At 37.8% G+C, this 15,744-nt stretch overlaps 1 protein-coding gene and 1 long non-coding RNA gene across 5 annotated transcripts in view; one reads left to right on the top strand and one right to left on the bottom strand.

Annotated features, from left to right (window-relative positions):
- Positions 1-15,744, top strand: part of ngfb (nerve growth factor b (beta polypeptide)) — a 38,140-nt gene that overhangs the window by 8,641 nt on the left and 13,755 nt on the right. The gene's annotated exons all lie outside the window — the stretch shown is intronic.
- The window catches only part of LOC121959318 (uncharacterized), a 44,199-nt gene continuing 40,693 nt past the window's right edge, over positions 12,239-15,744 (bottom strand). For 2 of the 4 annotated variants that reach the window (XR_015779619.1, XR_006106893.2), the window contains one exon: positions 12,239-14,945. This is a non-coding gene — a long non-coding RNA (uncharacterized LOC121959318). The remainder of the gene's footprint in view (positions 14,946-15,744) is intronic. The other 2 variants (XR_015779621.1, XR_015779620.1) reach the window with 2 other exon arrangements.

Genomic DNA, 15,744 nt, shown 5'->3' with positions numbered 1-15,744 from the left:
TTTTTTTTACCTGAATAATCTTGTTATTTTATTTATTTTTGCTGATATATACATAGAAGTTAATTCCATTGCTCAGACTGCACAAAAATTAGTGCTTTGGTATTGGATGCTACAGTAACCATGAAAAACAAAAATACAAATCCCTCTGTTGTGAATGCACAGAATGCCATCTTTAGTACAGACTTGTTCATCACACAACTCACTCACAACACAAATCACTTTATTCACGTTCTCAGGTTTTCCCTGTTTAACTGGTTTAAAACCAAAGAATCATCAAAGAGGTTCTTTTTTTATTTCTGACAAGATCAGACATCCTTCCTGCTGGGGTTAGGGCTATGGTGTTGTAATCTTTTTTTCGTAGAACTCAGTCCCACTGTGATCACAGACCCACAAAAAAACCTGAATTTAGAGAGGCTGCTGCAGGAATGTGAGCTCCGCAACACTTCTACATTATAACCTAAAAGTTACTAATAGGTTTGACGACAGAGTTAAGACCTTTATCTGGTGCTGTGAGTTTGTTTGACCTTTTTACAACTCAGTGTTGGATGTTAGCTAATGCTGCTGACTGAGCGCGTGCTAACCGGGCAGAAGTTGAACTGACCATTCGCTGGGAGGTGACGAGCTTCAGAGACAGCAGCAATGGACGGTCTGTTCTGGTGGGGAGTTGTGTGCAGTTATCGTCTGACTGATGTTTCAATAAAAATCGTCAGATTATCCGCCTGGTTGATTATCAGAGCCGATATTTGGCATTTTACCGATTATCTGTATCAGCGTTTTATTTTAAAGATTGCCAATAAAATTAATTAATGAAAAAGTGAGTATATTACACTCAACCAACAGCAGCGAAGGCAGTCTGCAAAGAAAGTGTCAGCATGGGAGGAACTTTTACTTTGTAAAACCTCAGCTATGTTTACTTACTCATTTTTAATTGAACTGAAAAAAAATAGCAGGAAAGTCGCAGTATATGATGTTGAAAGTTTCAGTTTTGATTAAACAAAGTTTTGTGTTGGATTCCACAATCTAAATTTTGACAGAAATATTTTTATTGTTATGGTGAATGCATATTCATTTCACATATCAGTTATCGGTCTGATTAAGTACTAATGATCAGTACCTGTATCAGTCCTGAAAAACCAATATTCATCAACCCATAGATGCAATTCAACTTATTATTCAATATTGTTATATAGTCTATATATTGACACCTTAAAAGGTGCACAGTACTGACAGTCTGACCTAGTGGACATGTGAGGAATATGTTCGTAGTCAAACAATATCGTGCTAAACTATAATCTCATCATATCACCCAGGCCTAATAACACAATAAATTCACTCAGAACCTCTATATGGAGATTCGTATCATTCACCAGATTCTTGCCAAAACACAGACGCAGTACTTTTGGAAATAAAAACACAACATGAGTCTCTTTGACCCCTTGGCATCTTGGTTTCAATTTGATGAAAATGAGAACAACAGTTTTTAGGACATTTGGCTGACACACTAATTCACAGTCACCATAGACAAAACAGACCACAACCCAAGATCTCACCAAACAACACATGGACTGCTGGATCGTTCTAATACCAAGACTAACACAGCAGCTAAAAGCCAACATGCTGCTGCTGCTGACAGACACAAACAGCAATAAACAGAGGTGCAAACAGAGGAGGCCGCTTATTTCTACAGAAGAATAGTTGGACTGTGAAAAGAATGTCTTGAATGGTTTTCGGCAGAATTGCTGAAGAAATATCTGGCAATCCAGGAGGATCTGCATGATTTTTACATGACAGTAATAGACTCAATATCAGCCAAATGTAGACACAGGAGGATGTAAAAGTCTGGCCAAATAATTTCTTTAAGTGAAGGGAGAAATCAAAGCAGCCGCTCTGTCCAAGCGTTGAAAGTCATATCTGATCTGGCATCTCGCATCATAATGTCCTCCACTAATCAAACTGGCCGTAATCCGGACAAAAAAACAACGAAAAAAATCAGTGGGGGCTTCACTCATTATCAGCTGTAGAACTTGAGACCAGGTCACTGAGGCTGTTCACCTCCTCCCTGTGCCAAAGTTAATTCACAAGTAAATGATAGTGTGAAGTTCATCTCAGGAGACCCGACATCTGCCAAAGTTTGATCACAAGCTAAACTTCTGCCGCATTGCTGCACAACACACACGTTGACCGTCTTGAGTCACCGTTGTAAGAGTTTATTTAACTAATTTGCAGTACTTGAGCGGAGCGGTTTCTCCGCTGAGCCTGTTGTGTTTACGTTGTGCATAGAGACTGGGGTCAGCTGTGTTTCCTCAGCGCAGTGAGACCAAACAGAGCCATCAGTGAGTAACGAAACTGTCCTCGTTATATCTGCCATTTACTAGTCTCACATGGTTGTTTCTGTCGTAGTCGTGATTGTATTTTGCCTCAGTGGGTTTGGGAAATGTAAAGAGAGATGTTCACTTTATGACACATTCTTTCTCTGGCTGTTTTCACTTATCTTTGTCAGTATGAACAGATTTTGTTGCGTGTGATCGGCTGTATAATCTGAATCGTAAACAGTGAGGAAGTCCTCTTGTGGGAAGCTTATAAATCCTAAATCACAATGCTACATTATAATTTCTGCACACTGTGTATCCTGCTGCAGGAAACATAAACACTAGGTTGCTATTGACATCCGGATGTTGAAATCAAACTGCCTACTCAGTGATAACTCTTAAGTGTTGCATCACAAAAAGCTTTGAGCTGACTGACCGGCCCTCCCTGCTCTGGTTATTTCAGTTCGGTCTCAGTTTGGACCTGATGTGGTCCTCAGGTCTCAGCGCCAGGCAGACTTTCACACATCTGCCTTAAATCACAACGGACTGCCAGCTGAGGCCCCATTTCTCAACCAAAGGTCATATTTGTTGGAAACATTTTCCCACATAGCTGTCTGATAACAGTACAACTTAAAATTGCCTCAACTAGAAGCAACAGGAAAGCGGTCTGAGAGGAAAAATTATGTGCTTCAATTGCGTACTATTATCCCTCTTAACGTGTTTCCTTTGACTAGTTGCCAAAAGACAAAATAGGAGATTTTACTTTCCTACAACCTTGGGACAAGCTGAGGCAGGTACGCAAAGATTTAAAACCTTAAATGTAACCCAAAATGTGTTGCAATGTTGTGCTGAGGCACCACGTGTAAGCATGTCCGCGAGCATGTGTGAGGTAACTGCAGTAAGAAAATTGTTTTGAGGTGACACATTAAACATGTTTGAAGATGTTATGGTGGATTTGGTTGTATCTGTATCCTTAAAAAAGCAATGTGCAAGGTATGGCGAGAAATTTAGTTGCAAATATATAAAAAATGAACCAGCATCATGAACAGAATGTGAAGTAGTAACACATTTGACATAATGTCTACATTTTGTGTTGCAGAGATATCTACTGCAATAGCACGCTCATAGCCAGCTAGCCCAAACATGCCCTTTAATACCACTTGTTCCTCGAAAGGCAATATTCACTGTAGCTTTCAGCCTGCCCTCAGTCCAACATTAGAGGACGAGAGGGTCAAGTCCAGTACTAGTTCCTGTTGTTTTGAGATACCTGCGATGGTCTCTTCTGACATAAGTTCAATGTTTTTAAGTCCGCTACTTCCTCCCTTGTGATTGTAAAAGTCTTTCTTCCCATCTTTCTATTAACAGATTCTGCTTATGTAAGCACATTCTGCATGCAACAGGACATGATTTTGGTATACTTAAATTTTCAATTTTGGTTATAAAGCCCATATTGCATGATCACAAATCACAAAACCCCTTAGAGGGGTTTACAGCATACGTTTATTCCTCTGTCCTTGGACCCTAAAAAAACCTTGAACAGGGGAGCTAGAAACCTCAGGAAGAGCAACTGCGGCGGGATCCCTCTTCTAGGATGGACATGCGTGCAATTGGTGATGTGCAGAACAAAATACAGTATAGGTATAGAAAGCAATCTGGCATTTATTTGTAGTCCGAGTCGCATTAATCACATTTGAGCAGCAGGTAAACAGTCAGTGTGGAGAGATGAAACATACTGGCCAGATGGCCATTAACTTTATAATAGTTTCTTTATAGCAGAGATGCACGATATTGGATTTTTTACCAAGATCTGATATACAGCAATTCACTTGGCCAATCACTGATAGCGTTATCAATGTATCCACTTTATACCCACCTAATTTTAGTGATCATGAAATTTCTTCTGTAGTGGAATTAACATCATATTATGCATACTGTTATCGTGATGATCCACCAGCAGTCGGAGACGTAAAATACAATGCTTTTCAATGTATGCAATATTAATTAATGGTGCAAAATAAGAAAAATACTTTAACTGAGGGTTGATGTTTTGCACATATTGACTTCACCAATAAAAAATTTAAATGTTTGTGATGATGGCAGAAATCAGCATATTGGCTGATCCAGATATTTCCTTTTAAGCCCAATATCTGCAGATGCCGATCACGTGCAGATACTATTGTGCATCCCTAGTCTATAGACATCAGCTGAAATGACAGGGGCCTGGAAGAACAAGCCAATGCTGGTATATACGCTGGCTGTGCCGATATCTCGAAAATACTGGCCGTTCTGAGGCTTATCGTCATCATGATGATAGCAGATAGGTTCTGAGATGGCATCTCGCTTGCTCAGTGCAGTGTGTGCATGGTCAACTAAATAATGTCTGCAAAAAGCTTGTTCACAGTTGCTGCACACGTCAACATAGCCGGCAGAGCCAAGCTAGCCAGCAGGCTCAACAGCCCCATTTGATCATGTCCATGCTCATGTTTTCTTGTTGCCTCTTTATCTTGCCCCTGAACACAGGTCATAACCAATGACAACAAAAAAACATTGTGCATAATAATAATAATAATAATAATAATAATAATAATCTTTCGTCACAAGCCAAGAATTCAAATCTTATCTGAACTACTTTCTCTGAAGAGATCGAACAGTGGCAAAACTGGCAACAGTAACAAAATGGTTTTATACACAGTCTTTTACAAAATGTCCTCTTTGAGATGATCCCAGGCCCAAATCCCATGATACTGGTGTGGTTAGGCAAGTATAAAGCCAAACAAAACTAGCTATAAAAAATTAGATCACAGGCTTACAGCATAAATATGTCCAGAGCCAGAGATAATGCAAGATCCAAAACCCAAAATCTGCTGTTCCTAGGGAAAGACTGTAGAAAAGCCAAGAGACACACAAAGCACAGACATTGCAACTAATGACAACACAAACTGTCCTAAAAAAACAGTAGACCACACATAAAGATGATAAGATAGCAATGCTATTATGATCAGCTCTCAGAGTTTCAGCAGTTTAGTTCAATTTTGCGTATTTCTGTCCTGATGTTAGTCGTTGGCTTTGAGGTAAATTGCTGCTGCCTGTTAGTTTCGACCATTGGGTCAGGTATTACAGTTTAAACCTTTAAAAAACTCGGTTTTATAATGTGCATGTTTCCATCCCTCAGTCAGCTCTTTATTCATTTTGACAAAAGAAAATAAATACTGGGCAAAAACTCTCATAACGTCAAGTTAATCTGACACTCTGGTGTGCAGGTGATATTTCTGTCAACTCATTCAAAAACGCCAAATAATTAATCTCAATGTTAAGGAGGACATATTTTTACTGGAGATTTTCAAAATGGATCTTCACTGACATTTATTAACCTCTTCCCGAAGCAGAACCACCGTCTGTTTTTGATCACCTCACTCGGTGATGCGGTACTTCATGTTGCAGTATTTCCTGGATATTTTCACAGATCGAGTTAACACAAACAGCCTTGTTTCAGACGAACCTCTCCACAGTTTATCTTCCACACAAATTCATTATCCTACTGCCTTTAGCCTGTTGCCAGATATCACCTGCTGCTGCTGCGTTGTATGTTGATGTGTGGGTGTGCTCGGGTCTCTGTGAAACAGACTCCAATTTGAATACACCGAGGGCCGCCTGATGCAAGATCTGTATTCTGAGAGAACACCACTTCTCCGAGGGGAGTATCAATGAGAGAACAAGGACTGAACTATCATTCACCTCTCTGAGCTGGACCGCAGTCAAACTGTATTTCAGTTGTCGGGAAGAACTCTCACTGACTGTATCAAAGCCTTCCTCTTTTTACATCAGAATACACAGCTGTACGTGAGCTGTGTGTAGCTTCTTATTGCCACTGTCCATTTCTTTTCTATGCCTCTTAATGTTTTTTCCGTTTTCTTCCTGTGTGCATTCCTCCGTGACTTGTAAAAAAAAAAAAAAAAACTCAGGAAGAAATATACTGTACAGTTGCCAAGCAACAAAATTCTGCCCTAGTATTTACCTTTGACTGAAAACACTCTTCAAGTTCAGAGATGTTTATACACCACCATTCCTGTGTCTTCCCGCCTGTCCCTGTGTATCGATGAAAGCACGGCAGCAGAGCTGCATGCTCGGTTAACTGACGGATTCCCATCTGTCAGTTAAGATGCGATTGTCTAAAGAAAAGTGACATAACGGCTGAAACTTTAAAGCAGCAGCTCAAGTCTAATTATGGCATCCAGCAATATGGGTACAGTCTAGCAAATTAGTCTCAAAGCTGAAAAAAAAATGTGAAAGTTTTAGCTTTTTTTTTTTCCAGAAATGATTGTTAGAGAGCACAATTTGAGACTTCTCATCAGCATGTTAACAGGTTTCCCCTCCCCCCAAAAAAATATTTATGCAAAATGTAGAGCTATACATAAGCTTTACTTTATATGGTGGTGTTTTAAGATTAATGTAACATTATCTAACATTATTGTGCTAATGTTATGAAGACGTTCGGGAAAGAAGGAAAGCTAGAAATAGACAAAGTTTAAAAAACGTATTTTCTATCATCATCAGTGTAAAGATGACATTCGTGTATTTCAAATAGACTCTACATCTTACTGTGGCTGATGTTCCTTGAACCTCTCAGTTTGAGGGCTTGAATTCAGCACAAAGCTATGCAGTTTTGCATGAATGACCACAGCAACGTAATGAGCAGCATGTCATTCAAAGCCCATTGGTGGCTTTCAGATAAAGTCACCTGCACCTCCCTTCCTCTCTGAATGAGAGCCAGGTGGATCAGGTTTCTAGACGGGCTGTGTGACTTTTACCATATGAATAAAGCCACTGCCATGTTTTTGTTTTTTTTTTTTTGGAGGTAGGTGGATTGTTCCTGGTCTACAGGCTGGATTGTGTGCCACCCCGGGCTGCTTGTCAGTCATCCCAGACGGGGCTCATTAAACTGACTCCATTAGAGCTAATGAGTTGTAGGTCAGTGGTTGTGGGTGGCCTCTCCATTCAAAGTTAACAGACCACATAACTGATTCGGTTAATTTACACTGACAAGGGAAGAACTGTTTAGTCTGCCTTCACTTCTTACCTGCACCTCGGAGTGAATTAATGACTTTGCACAAACAAACACAAGAACACTCAGAACAGACTGAGCACTCTTTGAATTTCTTGTTTTTGTTGTTTTGTGTGTTTGTTTTTTGTACTAAGTCTGACCATTTCACTCTGATGAATTGATAACTCCAATTTAAAAAAAGAATCATAATAATAATGATAATAATATGAATGGTTAAATGAATAATGAAACAACAACAAAAAAAGAGTTTGCACATGAGCAGACCAGCTGCAGGCGGGGTAGCACAGTAAAAGAGGTTAAATACCACAATATTGCAAAATGAAACCGCAACCCAACAGCTATACAAAATATCAGAAAATAGAGAGAAAGTGGCCATTACAGTGTCCAAGAGTGCAAGAAAATTCCCACTGCTCGTTCTGTTAAACAAATCATGCAAAACACAAAGATATTCAGTTTACTGTCATAAAAAACACACAAAAAGTTGCAAATCTTTAATTTGAGATGCTGGAACAAAGAAAAGCATGACATTACTTTTCAGCTCTACTGCAAAGTTTGTATATGATTGATATACAGAGTGTTGCAGACAGTGATGTTGTCATTTAGGAGTGAAACAGTGCAAATAGGGATGGGCAATATATCGATATTATATCCAATATTGTGATATGAGACAAAGTCTTAGATTTTGGATATCATGATGTCAACGAGGCTGCGTTGCAGTAAAGTGATGTAATTTTCTGAACTAACGCTGCAACACTAACAAGACAACTCTGTTATTTGCCTTTACCCACTATGTCATTATATCCACATTACAAAACTCTTATTGTGTAAAAATCAAAACATGACTTATGTACCCAAATCACAGGAACTGCAATTTATTGATGCAAGTAAAATGTGTCAAAACATACCATTATAAATGAAACATGGGGTGCTACAGAGAAGCCTCAGCCTACAAATCATATTCCAGACTGAAGAGGACACGTTTATACAGACCCCTGCAGAAATCACATAATCATCATAGATAGATAGATAGATATTTTTCTTTCAGTGAAAATTTAATGCAAATATTACCACAGCCACAAAAATCATATCATATTGCAGTCACAGTATCTGGCAAAAATAATCACAGTCTAATTTGTTTTGCATACTGTAGTACAGTCCTATAACTATCGCACATAAACTGGATATGTGAGGACAAAGTAAAAAGTAGCTATTTGGTGTCTAAATTCTGACATAACACAAAGCTCAGTATACAGCAAAATTTGAGCAGGACTTATGATAATCTTGACCACCAAAACCTTTGTACATACAAAAGCAGTCAGCAGCTATTTCATGGACTCAATAGGAGAACTCAGGAAACTCAGACTATGAGGGGGTTGAAGCTTTTAGCGAGCACGCTCAACATGTGGGCCACACATCATCCATATTCAAAAACACCTCCAAGTAGTCCAGAAATATACCACCTCATTTAGATGAATACATCTAAACCCAGCAGGAGATCATTTTCAGGGCAGACAGTTAGTCATTGCAAGGAAAGCAGGTGTGGCAAAAAAAAAAAAAAAAAAAAAATCAGTCAGGATGCATAGTATCCCACATGCAAGACTCAAGGTACAGTCCACATTGCTGAGTATTATGGCTTACTGGTGCACTTAAATGCAACACAGCATCATTAATGTAATTATTTGCATCTGTGTTATTCCTGTTAATGGTTAAAAAATCTGCTATAAAAGGTCTATTCTCCCAACATAAAACAGCAGAGCTAAGACACAAGCTATACAGCAAACGATAAACATGCTTAAGTGAATCCACATTTTAACCATAATTTACTTAACAATAAAGGTGTGTTGAGACACTAGAAAAGGGAATAAGCTGCAAAACCATTTCAGTACTCAGTAGTACTCAAACACCAAATATCACATGTCTAAGCAGCATTAAAATACTGGTGTTGTGACCAACAACAACCAAAGGACAGCTCAGAAACAGCGAGAAATTGTTGCACAATTAAAACCAAAGCAAACACTGCATACAAGAATGCAGCACAGCAGATAGCAGCAAACAGACATGGATAGATGGGTTTTCAAAGTAGACTGTTATAGCTGATAAGACAGTTGCAACAGCAAGGAAAGCGAGTGTCACAAAAACTCAGTGTCTATGTATGTATGTAATGTATGTGCATGTTAATGTGGAGTATGGCTGACTGGTGCACTTAAATGCAACACAGCATCAATAATGTAATTATTTGCACCTGTGTTTTTCTGCTTATGGTTCAATTGTTAAAAAAAAAAACATGATTCATATAAGATTTTTTTTAAAAACATACCTTAATATCAGGCTGTGTGTGAGTCAAAGACAAGCAACCAAAATGGAAATACACTGCAAAACCAATTCAGCACCACAGTAATACTCAAACAAGAACATCTCATCCTCCAACATTAAAATACCAAACGACAGAGCGGAAACAGCAAAAAATCATTCGCAAATAAAACCAAAGCATGTTGCATGTAAGTAAACCACACTGCAAAATTAGCAGCCAGAAACATACGGCAGCATATTAATCTCCAAGCACAAAAACACCAACCAAACAAAGCCAAAATATCAAGTCAGCAGCATGTTAGCATCACCAACGAAAAGGTACTTAGCTCGACGAAGCGAAGCGGTGATCCTCTTTTGGGGAGTTAGCTCGCCAGAAAGTCCAAAAAAAGTTTGTTTCTCAGGCCTGAAGAGACGTTACAGGTCGACAGTCCTCGTGACAAACGGCTGATAATTGAGTCCATGAATGCAGCACAAACACGATTATTTCCTCACAAAGCGACATGGCTGTTGGCAGGTGAGCTAGCTTATTTTATAAAATGTTACCTTGGTAACAAGCAGTTTGTGAATGAGTAAAAACGCAGCAGGGCAATGGCGCTTTAAATGACCCGCCTCAATGGTGCGTTCAATGTCGATTTGAAGAGATGGCAATTTCGACACCGAAGATCTACCTGTTTTGAAATGTTTCGTCACTTCCGGCTTCGGCAGGTAGATCGAGACCATGGATCTAATATATAGTGAGGGGTTTCGAGATGTCATGTGATCAGTAAAGTCTCTGTTAATGAATAAAACCATTAAAATGTTCTACAGACTAACTGTAGCATAGCATAAGGTCCATGTCTTTAGGTCACATAACTGATAATGATATGAAATAGTCACCATATTGTATAAGAACTAAATCAATCAGTTTGATTTGATTTGCATGACACCTGTTGAGGTAGGCTTTTGGGCTGGGGAAAAGGGAGCTTACAACAAAAACAATGATAAATGGGTGCCAGTGTAGAGCGATCAGGTTTTGAAACGTTTCAAAATGTTTCAAAGCAATGGTTTAGAAAGTTTCAGAGTTTTTAAATTGCCATCTCTATTCATTGATGAAGTGTGTCACGATTTCATCTTTTTTTTCTTCTTTTTTTTTGTATGACAAACCCGGCATAGAAAACAACTGCACTTTCCTGGATAGTCGAAATTAACATAAATATTATTATAGGTTTATATAAGCCATTAGTTTGACCTCTTTATGTCAACTTAAGCTTCTGAGAAACATTGATTTCCAGCTGCTGATGCCATGGAGATGGAGCCAGTCGCAAACGGAAATCAGAGCTGCCGCAGAATAAAAAATAAAAAAAATTAAATACATAAATAAATAAAAAACAAAATTCAATTTACTTGAGTATTTCCACGTTAAGCAATTTTCCTACTTCTACTCCACAACATTACAGCCACAGATATTGTAAATTTTGTCCCACTACTTTTATCTATTTTTAATTAGGCAATTTGTTTTATTTATTTAATCATTTATTTATTTTTCAGATCACAATTTATTTATTATAGGCCTATTTATTTATCTTTATTCTTTCATAATTTATTAAATTTATTTATATTTATTCAAAATTTTATTTTTCAGATTGCAATTTGTCATACTCTTCCTGTAAAACCTTGTATCTCCCAGTTTAGTGATTTTTAATTTATTTAATTTTTTGTTTGTTTTTTCAATGAACTGAATGATGAAGCGTTCCTTTGTGTTTTAAGAAATTTCTCCTACTTCTTAAGATAGATGAATTTTTAAAAAAAAATTTAAAAAAACTTCGTTAAGAAAGTACAATTGTCTTTTTAGAGATCCGTGGTTCTCACAGGAGACACTACAAGCATATCCTCTCACAGAATATGATGCACTGTGGACTAAACTACCCAGCAGTAAATAAGGGAGTCAAAATTAGCACAGGCCTCAAAACCTACAGCAGTAAAATCCAAAATACATACATTGGCGCAGCAGTAATATTAATACAAAAACATCACATATACAGTATGTTAACAATAAAGATTGACAAATAACATTATTCTGCAGAATGACTACTTTTACTTTTGATATTTTGGGTAAATTCTGCTGATAATACTTAGCTACGTTTTTACTAAAAGAAAATTAAGAATGCAGGATTTTTACTTGAAGTGCAGTATTTTTCACAGTGTAGTAGCCCTTCAGTACTTTTACTTAAGTAAAGGCCGTACTTTATACACCGATGCTGATCCAACACTGACTTTGAATCCAAAGGTGAATCTATTTATAACTGTCTGTGGCTTTGTGTTTGACCTTAGAAACAGCAGTTGACAAAACAGTCTCACTTCAAGATCTAATATGCTTGTGTTTTCAAGCATATCGCACGACCTTTATGAGTGGATGTAGTTTGCTCAGTTGTTAAGGAATTGCAGATTTTGCATCAATTTTAGCAAAAAAAAACAGTCATTTGCGTAAATGGATAGATTTTTATCGTCCTTTTCCAAAAATATTTGTTGCGTTCTTAAAAAAACCCTCAAAAACACCCCAGAACAAGAATACATTAAACACAATGAAATATAACTTTATTGAGCCCACTTTACAGACACATATATTAAACAATTAACTCTAAAAAGCTACTCTATACATTATATGCATACTAGATGAAGCATGAAAATATTAAATAAATAATAGGTCCATTACAGCCACCACATATTACTATTTACTACATCGCATACTGAGAAACAATCATATAAAAGTGAGGGTTTGCTGATAAAATAGATAAATACCAGTTGAAGGATTGGAATTTTGTGGTAGCTGCAGATCCAAAACAAAGCCTTTTGTTGTACTTTTAAAACTTTTGTCCCATATAAACAAGGAGAGCATGACCTCAGAACAGCTGGCAGGGTTTTAACAACTTCTTGGAAATGTTCCACAAAGATCTTGTTCACTGTGATTCAAGAGCATTTCCTGCGGTGTTATCATTGGCACGCTGTGCTGCAAACATCCTGTTCAACATCATCCCAACAGTGTTTTACTGGTTTAGGTCTGGGAAGAGACAAGCGTTTTTAGGAAGCTGAAGTCAAACTGCTACTATACACAGAGGTGCCGTGAAACACCATCTCCGTCTCTGTTACGGCATCACCGTTATATGACCAGGCAACATTTTTCCAGCCTCCACTCATCATGTGGTCGTGTGCTGCTGCAGCCCATCTGCTTCAAGGCTGAATGAGTTGTGCGATGTGAGATGCCCCAGTGCACACTAATGTTGTACAGCGCGTTATGTGCATATTTGTAGCCCACCTAGTAGCTTGAATGAATGTTGCCATTCTCCTCTCACCGCAGGACGAGACTGCTGACTGCATGTTTCTTAACCACTGAGAGGCTGTTACAACTGAGTGTCGAGAGCCAAAATCTGATCCTCAGAATAACCGAGACATTTGTTTTCTATTAGCATGATTGCTCTTTTGCATGGTATACACAAAATAATAATGATGCAGATTTGAAATAACATGAAGCAAAAATATTACAGTCTTTTCACAAAACCTTCATTGCGTTGTTGATATTGGCTTCATCAACACATTATACATGACCTGAGATTGTACTTTTCTGCTGCTCTATACTTGATATATGACATTCTCTGTTATACTGAACTCAACAACAGAGTCAAAATTAAGATATAATATATAGACATAACAGACAACATTAATATATAGATATTATTTAAGTCTGTATGATATTGCTGACATTCACTCATGGCTGTGATCTACACAAATCTCAGATATTTTCATGAATATCACAAAACATCAAACATCTTATCCATTCCTGTCTGCCTGCCTCTAGCATTACGTAAAAGTGTGCAGATTGGGTGAGCTAAACTTTTTAGATGAATACTTCTAGCTTTAAACAAAATATACAGCCGTTTGACAAAAGTCGGGGTTGTCTCAGAGGTCTAGCGTGTAGAATTTACGGGTATCTATTGGTAGGAATGTATATAATATTCACAACTATATTCTAATTTGTGTTTAACCACCTGAAAATAGGAATCATTGTGTTTTCCGTATCCTCAGTGTGAGACGTAACATGTAGTGGATCCTCTCACACGGGGATTTTGTTCTACAGTAGCCCAGAATGGACAAACCAAACACTGGCTCTTCGGGGTATTCTTTACACATTTGGCACACAAAAGAAGGACACTGGACCATGAGAGGTTGATTTTGTGATTCTAATTTAATACATTTTTTTGAGAAATTCAGAAAATATCTCCTCACGGTTCACTTGTTGTTGTTTCTGTGTGTGCTGAAAAAAAAAAAGCCCTGGTTCTGTCACTGGAAAAACAAAGAGAAACAAAAGTGGCTTTGACTGAGAAACACAACACTATCATGCTGTGCTTGTGCAGAGGACAGGGGGAAGACCATGGATGCATAAAGATGAAGACGGTGGGAGAGAAAGGTGAAGTGGAGCCTGTGAAGGAGTACTGACTGACTGGAGGGGTGTATGTGTTTGCGTGCTGAGTTATATAAATATAAATATCAGCCATTTTTCTCCAGAATTGCAAACTTCACCTTTAACTCCCATATAGACCAATACTTGTTTAGAATAACTTGTGGGTAGAAAACCCCTGTATGAGCAAATGCTGCCTCAGTTTGTTACTTTTTAGCCACCTAAAAAGGGCCCACCTAAAAAAAAGAAATATGAGATTATAGTACACTTTTTACCATTAGAATATTTTCACAGCTTAATCTTACCATCACAAGGCCTTTTCCATTGGGGAACTGAAGCCGTTATCTCAAAGCAACCAGACTCCTCTGACAAAAACATTCATTTTACTTCACAGAACATGAAAGTTGCTCCACCGTTGCCTCAGTCAGTTAGAGAGTAAGTGAAGAAAGTATTCCATATACAGCGTAAACTTAAATTGAAATAGATCTTTTTGGGTGGTTAAAATACATTTTGCTGTGGCTCCCGTCCACAGCATTACGTTGCTTAACTTCTGTGCCAATAGATTTGGTTTAATAACAAAGAAACACAGTACATTAAAATACACACACAGTGCCAGACAGGTCAGTATATCTGTATATCTTTAAACATTATAGTTACAGCTGAAAATGACAACAGAAATAAACAAATAGCTGATTTCACATACCTCCACAACTGCTATCACCTGCCAGCTGTCTACCCAGAAGTGTTTGTTGTTGTTAGTGTGAAGTCACAATGATTCTGCCTGTAGGGTGAGCATTCACAAATTTCTGTCTTTTAATTCTTTTTTTTTTACCTAAACAAAGACAAAAACACCCATGAGTGTTAAGGACAGATGCTAATAATTCAAAAAAAAAAAATAGGACATGTAAGCTCAGCACACTTTCAGGTATTCTCCTTCTGGAAGGTAATGCCCCCAACTTGCCCATAAATTTGGATTTTAGGACATTTCTAGGATTTTAGGACGTTTCTAGGATTTAGGAAACTTTTAGAAAGGACTGAAGGACATTCTTCAGGATTTTAAGACATTTCTAGGATTTCAGGGCATTTTTAGGATTTAGGATGTTTCTAGGATTTAAGAAACTTTCTAGGATTTCGGGGCATTTCTTGGATTCTAGGACATATCTAGGATTTTAGGATGTTTCTAGGAGTTCAAGACGTTTCTAGGATTCTAGGTTGTTTTTCGTTTTTTATCTTTTAGGACATTCCCAGGATTTCAGAACATTTCTTGTATTTACAAAATAAGGGTCTTAACTAGGATCTCTGTCGGTGGGTGCGGGGGATCCTCCACTGGCCTTTTTTTGGTAAAAAAAATAAAGGTCAGTGGAACTAAAAGCTCTATTTTAATGCTGTTTAATAAACTCTGGCACCTTATGTATACTAAAAGTACAAAAACCCAGTGTGAATCACTTTAATTTTATTGTGAATTAGGAAACGGTTGGGGGCCCGAGGGCTGTGAGTTGAGCATCGCTGCCATAGAGCATAAAAAGGCACAAAATTGAGCTTGTTTATCAGAAAACTTTGGATAAAAATATGAAACAGTTCAATACGCACCTAAAATATAACTCACATTACCCACCGACATCTCTTACTGC

Source organism: Plectropomus leopardus, chromosome 2 (assembly GCF_026936395.1).
Source record: "Plectropomus leopardus strain MGB_pleo_1.0 chromosome 2, ASM2693639v1, whole genome shotgun sequence".
In the NCBI taxonomy this organism is placed as follows: domain Eukaryota; kingdom Metazoa; phylum Chordata; class Actinopteri; order Perciformes; family Serranidae; genus Plectropomus; species Plectropomus leopardus.
Note: the sequence above shows the minus strand (reverse complement) of the source record. Positions and strands in the feature narration are given on the sequence as shown.